A 17,001-nucleotide genomic window follows, 5' to 3' on the forward strand; every position below is an offset into this window, starting at 1 on the left:
GTTTCTTGGTAATTCTTTAAACCATCTATCATTTCTTTTTTTATCTTATCCTTCTCACACCTTTACTAAATCGTTCACTATGTTTCTTGTCCATTCTTTTAACCATCTATTATTCTCTTATATCCTCCTCACACCTTTAATATATTATGTCTTTCTGTGGCATGTTTTATATACCTAAGAATTTTTACATATTCATTCTAACATAATTTCTGTCGATCACACGCTTACACTTCCTTAATCATTCGTTCAACAATCCTTCATTCTTTTATCATATCCTTCTTACATCTTTTAAATTATTCCTGTCTTTCCTGTGGCATGTTTTATATACCTAATAATTTTTTGCATATTCATTCTAACATTTCTGTCGATCACACGCTTACACTTCCTTAATCATTCGTTCAACAATCCTTCATTCTTTTATCATATGATTCTCACACTTTTTAAATTGTTCCTGTCTCTCCTGTGGCATGTTTTTATATGATCATTTTAACATATTTTAAGATAGTCCTGCCGATGCTCACCTACCTCCTGCCACTCATTGTAACGATCATCATCAAGGAGCTCATTTATGCCCCCATCAAAGGCTCACTTCATTTGTTTACAGTCGCTTTGCATCCTAAGTGTTCGAGTTGTATATTTTGGTTAAACTGACTGGCCTTTGTGTTTGTGTGGCTCATCACCTTTACCTCTACATCAACAACAAGAAGAGGAAGAAAAAAAAAGAGGATATGGTAGAGTACAAATATATGTCCACTTCCTCTCCACCTCCTTCTTCTCTTCCGCCTCCTCCTCCTCCTCTTTTTTCTCCCTGTCGCCATCTTGTTTCTCTTCCGGTTTTTATCCCATTCCTGTTTTCCGTTTTCTCCTCTTTGCTTCTCTTCTGCTAAATATTGTTCCGTCTTCTCACTTTAATCCACCTCCTCATCCTCCTTGTCGCCACCATTCTCCTCTTCCTGTTTTTGTTTTCATCATCCTTGTTTTTCTTTCTCTCCTTCTTTGCTTCTCTTCTGCTTGATATTGTTTTTGTGTCTTGTTTCTCTTCTCCTCCTCTTTCTTCTCTCCTTTATGCCCTTTCTCCTTTTTCTCATTTTCCATCTACTAATTATTCCTCTTCTTTCATATGATCGTCCTTGTTTTTCTTCCTTTCTTTCTACTTTCGTCCTCCTCCTCCTCTTCTCCTCCTCTTCTCCTCTTTTCCTTCTCCCCTTCTTCTTCCTTGTAGTCACCTTGCTCCTCTTTTTTTTTTCATCTCACCCTTGTTTGCCTTTCTCTCCTTTGCTTATCTCATGGTATATATTGTTCGGTCTTATCATTCTCCTCTTCTCCTCCTTTCTCTCCTTTATTTATTTTTCCCTTTTCCCTTTTTCTCATTTTCCTTCTACTAATTTCACTTTCATATGATCGTCCTTGTCTTAGTTTTTTTTTTTCCTCCTTTTCCTCCTCCTCCTCCTCCTCCTCCTCTTCGTCACCTCTTTACTCTTCCTGTTTTTGTTTCATCCTTGTTTTCCTTTCTCTACTTCTGCTAAATATTGTTCTGTCTTATCCCTCTCCTCCTCCTCCTCCTCCTCCTCCTCGTCCCCCCAAGGGCGTGGCAATGGGTGGGGTGCCCTTGGGAGTATCTTTGGCACCCACGCTGTGTATGTGACCTTGTGTGGCCTTGACCTTGACCCCACCCCCTGGATTTGACGGCGCCCTTGACCGCCTCCGTGTGTGTGTGTGTGTGTATGTGTGTGTGTGTGTGTGTAGGGGGGGTTGTGGATGTGTGTGTGTGTGTGTGTGTGTGTGTGTGTGTGTGTGTGTGTGTGTGTTATCTGTTTCTTTATATGATTTCGAATTCTTATTTATGTAGTAGTATAAGTAGTGGTAGGAATTGTTGTTATTATTGTTGTTTGTTGTTGTTGTTGTTGTTGTTGTTTTTGTTGTATCAGGGGAAGAGTGGTAGCGATGAGAATAATGATAATAGTATACAAAGAACTTGCATTTCCCGGGCCGCCCAAAACGAGAGTGAAGTTAATCTTAGCAACAGTAAAAAGCGGTCCACGGGAGGGACACTTATGGCATTGAACCTCTTTTTTTTATTTATCCTTCTAAGTGTGTGAAAGTGTCTCCTTCCTATCTTGTTACCCGCCTTCCTTCTCTCTCTCCCTCACCTTCCTTTCTTTTTTTATTTATCCTTCTAAGTGTGTGAAAGTGTCTCCTTCCTATCTTGTTATCCTCCTTCCTTCTTTCTCTCCCTCACCATCCTTTCTTTTTTATTTATCCTTCTAAGTGTGTGAAAGTGAGTCTCCTTCCTATCTTGTTACCCTCCTTCCTTCTCCTCTATATCCCTCACCTTCCTTTCTTTTTTTTATTTATCCTTCTAAGTGTGTGAAAGTGAGTCTCCTTCCTATCTTGTTACCCTCCTTCCTTCTCTCTCTCCCTCACCTTCCTTTCTTTTTTTATTTATCCTTCTAAGTGTGTGAAAGTGAGTCTCCTTCCTATCTTGTTACCCTCCTTCCTTCTCCTCTATATCCCTCACCTTCCTTTCTTTTTTTTATTTATCCTTCTAAGTGTGTGAAAGTGAGTCTCCTTCCTATCTTGTTACCCTCCTTCCTTCTCCTCTATATCCCTCACCTTCCTTTCTTTTTTTTATTTATCCTTCTAAGTGTGTGAAAGTGAGTCTCCTTACTACCTTTTTACCCGCCTTCCTTCTCTCTCTCCCTCACCTTCCTTCCTTTTTTTATTTATCCTTCTAAGTGTGTGAAAGTGAGTCTCCTTCCTATCTTGTTACCCTCCTTCCTTCTCCTCTCTATCCCTCACCTTCCTTCCTTTTTTTATTTATCCTTCTAAGTGTGTGAAAGTGAGTCTCCTTCCTATCTTTTTACCCTCCTTCCTTCTTTCTCTCTCTCCCTCCCTAACCTTCATTCCTCCCTCCAGCCCTGACTCCATTCCTTGCCATCAGTTGCATATCTCTACTTCCTCCATCCTTCACCGGAAACTTGAAGGGTAAAAAAAAAAAAGGTAGCGTACGTCTCACCCACTGTCTGAACACGTCCCGAACTCATGCTCAACAGGAAGGAGTTCGAAGCTCATTAGACTGATTTATGGGTACGTGAGAGAGAGAGAGAGAGAGAGAGAGAGAGAGAGAGAGAGAGAGAGAGAGAGAGAGAGAGAGAGAGAGAGAGAGAGAGAGAGAGAGAGAGACCACACACTTCACAAAATGCCCCTCCCCATCCAAAAAAAAAAAAAAATCTTGAACACATCCGCTTAGCATCAGAGATTTCTTAAGAACGTGACCGAAAGACAAAGACTGAAACAAGAAAAAAAGAAAAAAGAAAAGACTAATCAAACAAAAATCCAGAAGAGTATTTACCTATCCATCGAGAGAGAGAGAGAGAGAGAGAGAGAGAGAAAGGTCGAAGGGCGCGATCCAACCTTGTGACGTAATTAGCAGCGCTCAGGTGTGTTAGGACAGGTAAGGAGAGCAAGCACCTTCGCGACACGTGCTTCATTAAGTTTGGAGGTTCCTTTACGTTCCCTGGCGGGCCGAGGCGAAGGTAAAGGCGGGATTTGGGGGTGTAGGAGACGGGGGGAGAGGGAGTGTAGTGTAAATGATAATAAAGTAAAAGGGTAAGCAAGTTTTGGAGGTTCGTTTACGTCACTTGGCGGGCTGGGGCGAAGGTAAAGGTGGGATTAGGAAGTGTAGGAGAGGGGGAGGGGGAGTGTAGAGTAAATAATAATAATAGTAATAATAATAATAAAAAGTTTAATGAGTTTTGCGAGTATTAAACAGTATCAAACAAAAAAAAAAGAGGAAAGGAGAGGAAGAAAAACAAGGTTGGGATAAAATTAAGATACAGTGTGTGTGTGTGTGTGTGTGTGTGTGTGTGTGTGTGTGTGTGTGTGTGTGTGTGTGTGTGTTCACCAAGGTTTGATCACAACTTCACAAGCTGGACTTGTCATCGCCAGCAAGTACCCTCCCGATGAGAGCAAGCTCATTATAATCGCTCTCTGGGTACTGCCGGGACCTTCACACAGCACACCCTCCACCTCCCTTGCTCATGGTGGGACAGTAATCGCTCCTTGTCAACGGAAAAATCTTGTCATGAGCGGGACTCGAATCTCATCCTGCTAGACCGGACCCTGACGACCTTAATCCACTAAGCTATGGGAGCAGTGTGTGTGTGTGTGTGTGTGCCCATAATTTCCTTCCTTCCTTCCTTCCTTCGCACACTCCTTCCTTCCATACCCCCATTCACTTCCCCCTTTCTCTCCGTCTCCTGGGATCTGTTCTCTTCTCCTATAATTCCTTCCCCCTCCTGCCTCTCTCCGGAATATGACCACAGATGTTACGCCGACTAAACAAAACTTTCCAACTTTTACCCTTTCTCTGTGTGTGTGTTAATAGGTCACATCCATGCGCAGGGTTCTGTTTAGACATCTTGATCGTCCTGTATTTCATTCCTGCTCGGCGTAGTTTCGTGCTTTGTTGCTTTCACCGTGAGACGCAAAATTTCCCTCGCTTGGAAACGAACAAGATCCAGCCAGTTGTTTCTGCGTCCGCGGCGGGGAACATGACGCCGGTTCTGGTCTGTTCATTCGACTCTCTACCGCCTGCCTACCTGTGAAGGAAAAGGTATACCTGTTACTGAAGGAAAAAAAAGGGGGAATTTTCTTGTACTACTATTTTCATTATTTCTTGTCTGCTCATTCCACCCTCCTGTTCTTTCCGGTCACTACACACGGCAGGAATGTTGGGTTGGTCACTGGTCAGGGGAAGAAAAGTTGAAACCACACTTTTTACATTTTTCTTTTCATAATTAAAATCTTTGGTTAAATGAAGAAGAAAACTGAACAGGCATACTTTGTTTTAATCTCTCCTCTCTCACTTCAAGTTCTTTTGGTTATAGAAAGAAAGGTGAAATGGCAAACTTTTTAAATGCTTCTTTCTCATGATTATTTTTGGGGGGTTAAAAGAAAGAAAAAAGCTAAACAGGCATACTTTGTTTTAATCTCTCCTCTCTCACTTCAAGTTCTTTTGGTTATAGAAAGAAAGTTGAAATTATATACTTTTTAAATGCTTCTTTCTCATGATTATTTTTGGGGTGTTAAAAGAAAGAAAAAAGCTAAACAGGCATACTTTGTTTTAATCTCTCCTCTCTCACTTCGTTCTTTTGGTTTAGAAGGAAAGTTGAAATTACATACTTTTTAAATGCTTCTTTCTCATGATTATTTTTGGGGTTAAAAGAAGAAAGGAAACTGAACAGGCATACTTTGGTTTAATCTTCCCACTTACGCTTTATCTTTATTTTTCTTATGTTATAGAAGGAAAACTGATAAGGGATACTCAATCTTTCTTTTCATGATTTTTTTTTTTCCATTTCATAGGAGATAGAAAATTAAAGCTGCATAAAATTTTAATCTTTCTCTTCATTATTATTTTTTTTCTGGATCTTAAAAGAGAAAAAATAGTTTAAATCTATACCTTCCGTTGGTGTATAATTTCCTTTGCCTTTTGCTTCATATATTTCATCACCTTCTTCTTTTTCAAGGTTAGAATCTGTAATCACGGCGCCTTGACCTTCATGAGGGTATTGATTTTCTTAATAAGCGGCCCTGTCGATCAAATTTCCTTTCATTCCTTTTTCCTTTATTCTCCAACTTCTTATTTTTACGTTATTCTCATTTTCTTATTTTCTCTTTTATTTCTGATTCGCAGGCAATGTGTCGACCTCCTTTTGTGGTTTTGTGTTATTGTAAAAAATACGTAACAGGATCCTCTTGTAAATGCATTTATCTTGTATCAGTTTTGTGGACATCTCATATTGTTTGTGGTATTGAATCCTCCTTCCAGTCTTATTCTTCGTCTCCTCGTCCTCGTCCTAGTCGTCCTCCTCCTCTAATCTTTCTGCTACTTCTCATTCTCTTCCTTCATTACTCCCATCCTCTGCTTTTTTTTCTATTCCTCTCTCCTTTTCTTTCCTCTACCCTTTATTTTCCTTTCTTTCCCTTTTCTTATAGTTTCTTGCTCTTTTTTTCTGTCTTTTCTTTCCGTCTTCATTCACTTACTTTCCTTTCCCTTATTATTTTATTCTCCTTCTTTTCACTAATTATTTTTCTCATCTTTCTTTTCTGCACCTTTCCTCTCTTATCATTTCAATTCCTTCCCTTAATGTTTCCTTCTCTATCGTGCAAACTATTGATCATTATACCCTGAAAAGTACATACGCCTTGTGGTATCTCCGAGGGACTATGGATCTTGGCAGCCAAATGAACCCCTAACACAGTAATTGAGGTTCTGTCATGAAGGTATTACAGGGTGAAGGGTGAAGGGGACGCAGCAGTGACAGACGTGATGGCGGATGCTAGTAATGAGAGTGGTAAATTAGTGGTGATATCGGTGGTGATGAAGTAAGGGTGATGCTTGTGGCAGGTGAAATAGTGGTGTTGCGGAGGGATGTATTGTGGTGGTGGTAAGGTGATGCGAAATTGGTGGTGGTGGTGATGGGGTGGTGGTGGTGGTGGTTCCTGTAACATATTAATTTCGTTGGACACGCAAGGTTGCCCATCGTGTGTGTGTGTGTGTGTGTGTGTGTGTGTGTGTGTGTGTGTGTGTGTGTTGGGGCCTTGGGTGACAGGTGGGTGATGTGCACGTGAGAGCTGCAAAAAGTCGCACTCTCTCACACACACACACACACACACACACACACACACACACACACATTGTTACATTTGGCGTGTCCTTAACTTTTTGGTTCTCAATCATTTCATTCTCTCGTGTTCTTACTACCCCGTTATTCACACTCCCTGTTACCCCGTTTTCTTTATCGTTTTTGCTTTGGGGTAGTTAGAGGGGAGACCGAAATAAAAAGAAAATAACCTTCAGTATAAGAAAACAACCTTGAGTACTCCGCTCCCAAACTCAAGAAGGAAAGTGAGAGTAAGAAGCCACCTGATTCACATGGGTAGTTGCTTAGAAGGGAGGTCGAGGAGAGTAACAATTACCATTACCATTCGTTTTACTGATTAATGGGATGGTAATGGAAGGTTTTCTTGGTAGGGTAATAGATCTTCCTTATTAAACGGCTGTGAAATGAATCGTATATTGTTCCCTTTGTAATACTTGATGGACGTTTAGGAGAGGTATATATAGTACCTTTTTTATTAATTTATTTATTTATTTTACAGCAAAGGAGACAGTTCAAGGGCGTAAAAAAAACAGTAATGAAAAAAAAGCCCGCTACTCACTGCTCTTGAACCTGGTAGCAGCGGGGATCATGTTTCTTAATGGTCCCTCCAAGCGGGAAAAAATGAGAAAAAATCACGCCTCTCACAAACCATTTCATAATATATATCTAAGCATTTGTGATCAGATTATGTATCATCTATTTTGGGGGGTTTAAATCATGGCACAAATTTGGCCCGTCGCTGCTACACGGTAAAGCCACAAATTTGGCCCGCCGCTGCTACCGGGTGAATAGAGTACAGAGGAGTGGCCAAAAAGAGAGGTCAGTTTCGGTTAGTTGGTACAAATTACACCTCTTGGTTTTCTTGCTATGTCAGTTAATCTCCCTTATTAAATACCTTTGAACCGAGTCATACTGTTCCTTTTGTAATACTTAAATAGAGGTTTAGGGAAGGTTGTATGGGTAGAACTTTATTTCCGGCATACAAAAGGCACCTCAGTTGGTATAAATTACACATCTTGGTTTTCTTGGAAGTGAAATTAATCTTCCGTATTAAATACCTTTGAAACGAGTCATACTGTTCCTTCTGTAATACTTAAATAGAGGTTTAGGGAAGGTTGTATAAGTAGCACATTTTTTCCGGCATACAAAAGCCACCTCAGTTGGTATAAATTACACATCTTGGTTTTCTTGGAAGTGAAATTAATCTTCCTTATTAAATGGCTGTGAAAAGACACTTATCGTTCCTTTTGTAATATTTAATGGAGGCTGAGGAAAGGTTGTCTGTGTGTGGTACCTTTTTTTACTCCCATACAAGTCTCACCTGAGTTAGTTGGTACAAATTACACCTCTCCACCAGGCAAGGTTAAGGTGAAGTTTGGTGCAGTATACAGGCGCTGAAAATAATTTGTGGGTGTCGTAATTTACCTCCGTTTTTTGTCCATGTAAACGTGGTAATTATCGTTATTTGAGACTTGGCTGTGGGTGAAAAGGGACGCGGGGTGGTCGGTCGGTGGCTGGGTGGAAGGTAACGGTGTGGAGAGTGGAGTAAAAGAAGAATGTGGAGGTGGAAAAAAATGCTCCTATATTATGATAAGTGTAGAGGTTCTGAGACTTGAAATACGAGACACTGATGTGGAATAAGAGTGGATTGAGAGAGAGAGAGAGAGAGAGAGAGAGAGAGAGAGAGAGAGAGAGAGAGAGAGAGAGAGAGAGAGAGAGAGAGAGAGAGAGAATACATGGTTGAGAACTGGTAAATTAAAGAAAAGAGAAACAAAATGAAGGAAAAAAAGGAAAGCAAAACCAGAAATATGAAAAAAATAGAGAATTATGATAAAAGAGAGAGAGAGAGAGAGAGAGAGAGAGAGAGAGAGAGAGAGAGAGATGCATGACCCACTTCCCGAACATTCGATACCCAGTGATTATCCTGAACGACGAAAAGAGAGAGAGAGAGAGAGAGAGAGAGAGAGAGAGAGAGAGAGAGAGAGAGAGAGAGAGAGAGAGAACAAGGAGTACAAAGAGAGTCAGTGGGCCAGGAGTTGTATTTTCTTATCTAGTAGAGAGGAAAATAATTGTTGTCGTTGTTGTTGTAATTATTGTTGTTGTTTTGTTGCTTTCTTGAAAATATGTAATGTGTTGGTATTTCGGAGGAGTAGGAGAAGGAGGAGGAAGAGGAGGAGGAGGGAGGCTATAAAATGAGATAATAACAACATACAATGGAAATAAATCGACAAAGAAAAAATAACAAAGGGAATTAGATAGAAAAACAAACTAATGTACTACTACTACTACTACTACTACTACTACCACCACTACTACCACATTATCCTCCACTACCTGTATCACCTTTCCTCTCAGTCCAATCGTGATAACACCTGAGGGTTAATGAAGCACCTACCTCACCTGCGTTGGGTCACCTGGAAACGCAAGGTGTACTCCGTCGATGCTGGTCGCGTTAGGGTGTAAGGTGAATTGACAGGTTTTCTTCATGAACTAGTTTCCTCTCTCTCTCTTTGTTTTTCTTTCTTTTTTCTTTCATTCATTCATCCATTCATTCTTTCTCTCTTCCTTTTTTCTTTCTCTTCCTTTTGTCTGTTTTTCTATTCTTTTTCTTTCATTCATTCTTTCTTTTTTTCTTTCATTCTTTCGTTTTTTCTTTTTCTTCTTTCTTTCTTTCATTCTTCTCTCTCTCTCTCTCTCTCTCTCTCCAGTACTTATTTTATTTCCTTCCTACCTGTGCTTAATGTTCCTCTTCTTATCTACGTGTCTATCTCTTCTCTCCCTTCATGCCTGTCCGTCTCCATTTCCTCCGTATCTATCTGTCTATCTTATTTTCGTCTGTCTGTCTCTCTTGCATTGCCCTTATCCACTTACCTATCGTTCCCTGTCTATTTCTTACGTTCTTATCTACTTAACCTCTGTCTTTCCTTCTCTCGCTCTCTCTCTCTCTCCCTCTTATCAACCTATCTTCACTTCTCGGTGGTATGAGGGGAATGAGGGCGAAGGGCAATGGGGCGAGGAGAGGAGAGCGAGAGAGGAATGCAGAGCGAGAGGTTTCATGCCACAGTGAAGAAAGGAGGAGGAGGAGGGTTCGTGGGAATGATTGTGGGGGGGGTTAGTAAGGAAAGAGGGAGAGTAGCGGGATGAGGTGAGGAGATGGAGGAAGATGATATAGAGGAGGAGGAGGTAACAAAAACGGAGGGAAAGGGAAAGAAGAGTGAAGAAAGGAGGGATGGAGGTAAGGATGAAGGGAGGGTAAGGTAAATAGGTGAATAAAGAAGGTGTAGAAAGGAAGGTGGGATGATGAGGGACAGAGAGAGGGGAAAAACGAAAAAAAAAAGGAAGGGAGAGAAAGAGGAAGGAAGGATGAAAGCTTAGGTGGGTAGGAATGGAAGGAGGGACGAGAGGGAAGGAAGAATAAGGGAGAGGAGGAGAGAGATGATGGGAGTTAGAGGGGAAAGGAAGGAGAGAAAGAAGAAGAGAGAGAGATGGAAGAGAGAGAGAGAGAGAGAGAGAGAGAGAGAGAGAGAGAGAGAGAGAGAGAGAGAGAGAGAGAGAGAGAGAGAGAGAGAGAGAGAGAGAGAGAGAGAGAGAGAGAGAGAGAGAGAGAGAGAGATCACAGGACTGGTTTCCATGATCCTCACTGAGCTCTCTCTCTCTCTCTCGTCTTCTCTGGATTGTCTTTATCTTTTGAATTTAAACAAAAACAAAAACAAAAACAAAAAAAACAAGGAACGATATTGAAGGTTGGAAGTTAATGACAATAGGAAAAAGTAATAAATGGAGCAAAATATTGGAATGAGAATGAGAATATAAAGATCATGACGTCAACAGGAAGAGCGAGGGAGAGAGAGTGAGTTCATGGGAGGAAAATATTAAAGGGCAGAATGAGAAGCAGGAAGAAAAAAAAAAAAAGGAAATGAAGATGACGCCAGTAAGAGTAAAAGAGGAAGAGAAAGAAAGTTGATTGTAGGAAAATAACGAAGGATAGGAAGAAAGTTAAAGAGAGAAAAAAAAGGGTGAAAATGAAGAGGATGCAAATAGGACTAACAGAGGAGAGAGAGAGAGAGAGAGAGAGAGAGAGAGAGAGAGAGAGAGAGAGAGAGAGAGAGAGAGAGAGAGAGAGAGAGAGAGAGAGAGAGAGAGAGAGAGAGAGTTGGAAGAGGAAAATAACGAAGGAAAAGAAGAGGAAGAAGAAAAAAAATGGAAAATGAGAGAGAGAGAGAGAGAGAGAGAGAGAGAGAGAGAGAGAGAGAGAGAGAGAGAGAGAGAGAGAGAGAGAGAGAGGAAAATAACGAAGGAAAAGAAGAAGAGGAAGAAGAAAAAATGGAAAATGATGATGTTAAGAGGAGGAAACAGAAGAATAATTTGAGAAGACAGGAGGAAAACGACGAAGAAGAGAAAGAAAGGACAGGAGAAAATGAAGAGTTGAAAGAAGAAAAATAATGAAAGACAGGAAGGAGGAAAGGAGACAGTAAACAGGAGGAAAACAAAGGAGAACAGGAAGAAGACAAAACAGGAGAAAGAGTTATGACAGATAGAAGGAAAAATTAACGAAGAGAACAGGAAGAGAAACAGGAGGAAGGGTATTGACAGAAGAAAAATATAGGCAAATAAAAATAAGATAGATATGATAGCAAGAAAAAAGAAAAAAAACAGGAAGAGAACCAAGACGAAATAAAAACAAAAGAAAAAGAAAACGAATAGGGTACGACACCAACTAAAGAAAATTAAGTACCCTAGCCAGGAAGAAAGGGCGGAAAGACTGGACATAAATTAAGGAAGCAGACAGGAGCAGGAAGACGGGAAATGACGGAGGGAGTCAGGCTTATCTTGTTCAGCATTCTTCCTTAAAAGACTCTTGGTTCACTGCGCTTAATTAATGGATTGCCTTGGACAGTTTTAACCCTAATGAAGGTTTTTGATTAGTGATTAGGAACCCGTTTTTTTTGGGGGGGGGTGAAGTGTAGTAGTAGTGGTGGTGGTAGGGGTGATGGTAATAGTAGTAGTTGTAGTAGTAGTAGTAGTAGTAGTAGTAGAAGTAGTAGTAATGGTGGTAGTGATGCGGTAATAGCAATTGAGAAAAAGAAAGGATAATAATATTGATGAAAATGGTAAAAAAAAATATAAAACAGAAAAGAGGAAGAAAATACATTGCGCAATAAAGCAGTAGAAAAGAGGAAAGATAATGATGATAATATTGATGAAGAAAATGTAAAAAAAGGAAATGAATACGATGCTGAAAATGAGGAAGAAAATAGACAACAAAGAAGAGTAGAAAGAAAACGTCACAAAATATTAAACTAGGAAGCTGATAAAACTAAACGACAAGGACAAAAAAAAAATAACAATAATATAAAAAAAGAATATAAAGGAACAAAAGAAGCAGATAAACTAGTAAGATCAAGTTAGTCCATTATAAAGTCTAAAAAATAAAAATAAAATGGTCCGTCCTTAAAAGTAGTAGAATAAGAAAAAAGAGAAAAAATGTTCCGGGGAAATTATTGCGTGCAAGTTTTTGTCATTTTGATCTGTGGAAACCAAGGCGATGTGTGTGTGTGTGTGTGTGTGTGTGTGTGTGTGTGTGTGTGTGTGTGTGTGTGTTAAGCAGCAAGTCACAGGGCATGAGTCAAGAACATTAATGAACAGCATGTTGAGAGAGAGAGAGAGAGAGAGAGAGAGAGAGAGAGAGAGAGAGAGAGAGAGAGAGAGAGAGAGAGAGAGAGAGAGAGAGAGAGATGGCAATAGTGACTCAGTTAATGGAGTGGGAAGCATGTGACGGCTTTTATTGTAGCTGTTGTTGTTGTTTGCCTATTAAGATCTGATCGGGAGCACTTTTGGTCTTTTTTTTATTTACTTATTATGTATATTATGTACATTGTGTTTATAAATGTGACTGGTTTAGGTGGTGAGGAAAAGAGGAGAGTGATGATTGAAAATTTTGTAAATGGTAGAGTGGATGTGTTGGGAGTGAGTGAAACACATATTCCAGAAACTAGCGTGAGTGGTGGTAGAGAGGGTACGTGGGAGGGTGTTCCTGGGGGGATTGTATGGACAGGGATAGATGAGAAGTATAGAGGCAGGAGTAAGGAAGGATGTGCTATTGTGATGTCTGAAAGAGTGTGGAATGGTGCGACTGATTATGGTTGGAAGAGATCAAGAAATGTGTGGGTGAAAGGAAAAGTAGGTTTAGTACAGTATGCATGGGTTTGTATTTATACACCAGTAAATGTGAAAAGTAAAAAAGGACTGAGAGAAAGGGAAGCTTTTTGGGAGGAAGTAAATACATGTCTAAAGAGCTTTGAGAAAGAAAGGAAACTTATTATGATGGGAGATATGAATGCTAAAGTGGGTGATGAATGTGTGATGGATGTGGTGGGAAAATGGGGGATACCTGGGAAGAATGAAAATGGAGGGTACCTGGTGGATGTCTGTGCTGAGAGGGAAATGTTCCTAGCGAACACCTTCTTTCAGCACAAGAATATCCACCGATACACATGGAGGAGGGGAAAAGATGATGAGCAAAAAGGATTGATTGATTACGTGGCAGTAGATGAAAGGCTTAGAAAAGAAATTTGTGACGCAAAGGTAGTAGTAGTAGTAGTAGTACTAGTAGTAGTGGAGGGGATAATATTAATAGAATGTTGTTAAGTAAAAGTTTCCTAATGCTATGTTTTAATGGATAAAGGATTCCATTACCATTTCTAACTGTTCCGAACCCCGAAAATTCTCTCTAAATGGTAATGCAAAGCCAATGGTGTTAAGGTCTCTCTCTCTCTCTCTCTCTCTCTCTCGTAGACAGATCCTTACATTTTCACTCACACACACACACACACACACACACACACACACACACAGGGTCAGAGGGAATGGTGCAATTACTGAATGGAATGTTTTTGCTCGTGTTATTTCACAAGACCAATGTCATTTTTTTGTGCATAAGTTGTTGTTGTTTATGATAATAATAATGATAATGTTCTCTTTTGTGCGTAGCTTGTTGGAGAGAGAGAGAGAGAGAGAGAGAGAGAGAGAGAGAGAGAGAGAGAGAGAGAGAGAGAGAGAGAGAGAGAGAGAGAGAGAGAGAGAGAGAGAGAGAGAGAGAGACGCTGAACTGTTGCTATCCGTGTGCTATTACTTCCCTCATTGCTGTTGTTGTCGTTGTTACTTTTACCGCGTGGCCCGAGAGAGAGAGAGAGAGAGAGAGAGAGAGAGAGAGAGAGAGAGAGAGAGAGAGCAGACCCACGGGGATAGACATATCGAGGGAAACAGAGCAAAATCAAACCTTTCGTAATGTCAATAACTTACCTGCGTGATGGGGCGTGAACAGGTGAGATTGCGGGGCGAAAGGTGGGGGGGGGCAAGGATGGGGGGGCAAGAGGGGAGGGGGAGAGGAAAGGGGCGGGTGGAGGGGGTAAGACTGGAGCGAGTAGGGGAGGGGGCAAGGCCTTAGGGAGAAGGAAGAAAGGGGATTGTGAGAGGCAAAACGGGAGGGAGGGAGGGGAAGAGGGGGAGGGGGGAAAGGGGCAAGGTGATCAGGGTATTGTATGTTTAATGAAGTCTAAGTAAGAGTAAGAAATGAGGTGTGTGTGTGTGTGTGTGTGTGTGTGTGTGTGTGTGTGTGTGTGTGTGTGAGGGGGTGGGGGGGGAAGGGTCATTGTCGGTAAAGGGACAACTTAATTTTTTTTTACAGCTAAAGAAACAGCTCAAGGGCAACAAAAAAAAAAGGTGTAAAAAAAAAGCCCGCTAATCGCTGTTCTTACAAAGACAAAATTGATGAGCCGCCAAAAGAGAGGTCAATTTCGGGAGGAGAGGTGTCTTGATGCAGATTAACTTCTTGTATGAAGGTGATCTGGGTATTGTGTGTTGAATGAAGCCTGAGAGGAATAAAGAAAAGGGGGGCGGAGGGGGGGTGAAGGAAAGGGTCATTGGGGCAGTTCCACAGTCCAACACCGAGTCATTGTAAGCGCCCAAACGAAACTGTATTCTCCACAATGATTAGTTATTTCTACTCGATGCCAGATGCTAAAGAGATTTCCTGTGTGGTTTCCTATAATTTCCTCATTTCTGTATCAACGCCAAACACTAGAGCTTTCGTACAAGGAATTTTCGTCTTATTTTCTGTTTGGTTGGGGAACTTACAAATCCTTTCCTTTCCTTTTCAACATATTTTATTCCTCATTCTATTTTTTTATCACCGTGGTCAGACATTCCTTTTTTTCCCCCTTAGGTAATGTGGTAATAAAAATGAAAACAACAACAAATAAACACATACACCAATACACTTCTACATACCTACAACCTACTTTTTCACACACCATCAGACTCCATACCAGCATTCCACTTTCCTCTTAAAAACATCCATTATAAAGAAAAGAAACACGGAAGAATATTAATGGAAAAAAATATTAGAAACGTGTGAAGGGAGAATTTCGTGATATTTTAGTAGGACAAGGGTTAAAAGGGTACGGGGGAGGAAATGAAGGGGAATGGAATGGGAGAAGCCTATGGTGAGGGTGAAGGATGGGGCAAATTTGCTGTACTGGACTATAAAACTGGCCCATTGTCGGGATGGAACAACACAATACAGCTTAACTCCTTGTATTTCCTACTTACTGTGACTTGCATTTATTTTTCTTGAAGTGAGTCGAGTATTAAGTCACGTATGGCCTTGATTTTGATAACTGACTCCTTATGTTGTTGTTGTTTTTTCTTCAGTAGGAACAACAATTTGATTCCTGGGCGTTTGATTTCCTTCCTTGTTTAACTTTTTTGATCTACTTTTGATCTACGTAAACACACACACACACACACACACACACGCACGCATACAAGCTGTGCGTCATCAGGGCTGCACCTCCACCCTCCAGCCCCTATCTGCTGGGGTGCCACTAGGGACGCGCATGGGGCCTCTTTGCTTCCTTATTCTGATCAACAGTGCACTGTTAGACGCCCCTCATCGCTGGAAGTACGTGGATGATTCTACAGTGGGCATCTCCATCAACAACACAGCCCCTGACTACACGCCCCTACAACACATTCTGGACTGACTGCAGAGTTGGACGCAAGACAACCACGTCACCATCAACACCAACAAGACGGTGGTGATGCATTTTCACACCTCCACCACTGCCATCCCACCGCCAGCCCTGGAGGTTGGCCCTCACCAGCTGCAGGTGGTTGAATCCACCAAACAACTTGGAGTCACCCTAGACAGCAAGCTGAGCTGGGGCAAACACGTCACCACCATCATCAGGGCGGCTTCCTACAAACTTTTCATGTTGAGGCGCATGAAAGCACTGGGTGCCCCCCAAAGGTCGCTCAAGGACCTGTACACCACCTTCATCCTTCCCAGACTCCTCTACGCCTCTCCTGCTTGGGCTTCCTCCATCAACAAGACCTAGCAACGCCAATTAGAGAGAGTGCAAAGGCGTGCATGCAGACAGATTCTGGGCAACTCTTACACTAACTACGAGCATGCACTCACCCAGCTGAATATGCCCACCCTACTGGAGCGATACCAGACAAACCTGACCAAATTCGGCAAGTCCCTCCTCCACAGCCCCCGTCATAGAGACCTACTCCCACCCGCCCTCCCTCCCCCCACTAGATCCACAAGACACCACAATATTCTCGTCCCGGTCAAAACTCGCACGGACAGATATCGGCTTAGTGCGATACCGACACTTGTGAGGGTCATTAACACCTCCATGATCACACGACCCCTCCACCCCTAACACACACACACACACACACACACACACACACACACACACACACACACACACACTTTCACCAGGCGACAAACTAAGCACGTTCTTTTTAACATATTTTTCTTCTCCTCTATTATTTTTTTCACCGTGGTCAGACATTCCTTTTTTTTACCCTTAGGTAATGTGGTAATAAAAATGAAAAAACAACAAATAAACACATACACCAATACACTTCTACATACCTACAACCTACTTTTTCACACACCATCAGACTCCATACCAACATTCCACTTTCCTCTAAAAAACATCCATTAAAAAGAAAAGAAAAACGGAAGAATATTACTGAAAAAAAATATTAGAAACGTGTGAAGGGAGAATTTCGTGATATTTTAGTAGGACAAGGGTTAAAAGGGTACGGGGGAGGAAATGAAGGGGATTGGAATGGGAGAAGCCTATGGTGAGGGTGAAGGATGGGGCATGGGAGTGGGTGAAGGGGGAAGGGCACGTGTAGGAAATGGGGAAGCATAAAGGAGAGGCGCGAGGAATGAAGGGAGATAAATAGGGAAAGGAGGGTAGGGTCAAGGAGAGAGAGAGAGAGAGAGAGAGAGAGAGAGAGAGAGAGAGAG

The 17,001-nt window shown here is 41.5% G+C and overlaps 1 long non-coding RNA gene across 1 annotated transcript in view; it reads right to left on the reverse strand.

The window, feature by feature from the left end:
• Positions 1-7,963, reverse strand: part of LOC126998023 (uncharacterized) — an 8,368-nt gene extending 405 nt beyond the window's left edge. The window contains exons 1-3 of the long non-coding RNA XR_007752602.1: positions 7,824-7,963; positions 2,614-7,660; positions 1-2,150 (exon numbers count right to left, since the gene is read on the reverse strand). The exon at positions 1-2,150 is cut by the window's left edge and continues 405 nt beyond it. This is a non-coding gene — a long non-coding RNA (uncharacterized LOC126998023). The remainder of the gene's footprint in view (positions 2,151-2,613; positions 7,661-7,823) is intronic.
• Between the last annotated feature and the right edge of the window lie 9,038 nt (positions 7,964-17,001).

Source organism: Eriocheir sinensis, chromosome 13 (assembly GCF_024679095.1).
Source record: "Eriocheir sinensis breed Jianghai 21 chromosome 13, ASM2467909v1, whole genome shotgun sequence".
Classification (NCBI taxonomy): Eukaryota; Metazoa; Arthropoda; class Malacostraca; order Decapoda; family Varunidae; genus Eriocheir; species Eriocheir sinensis.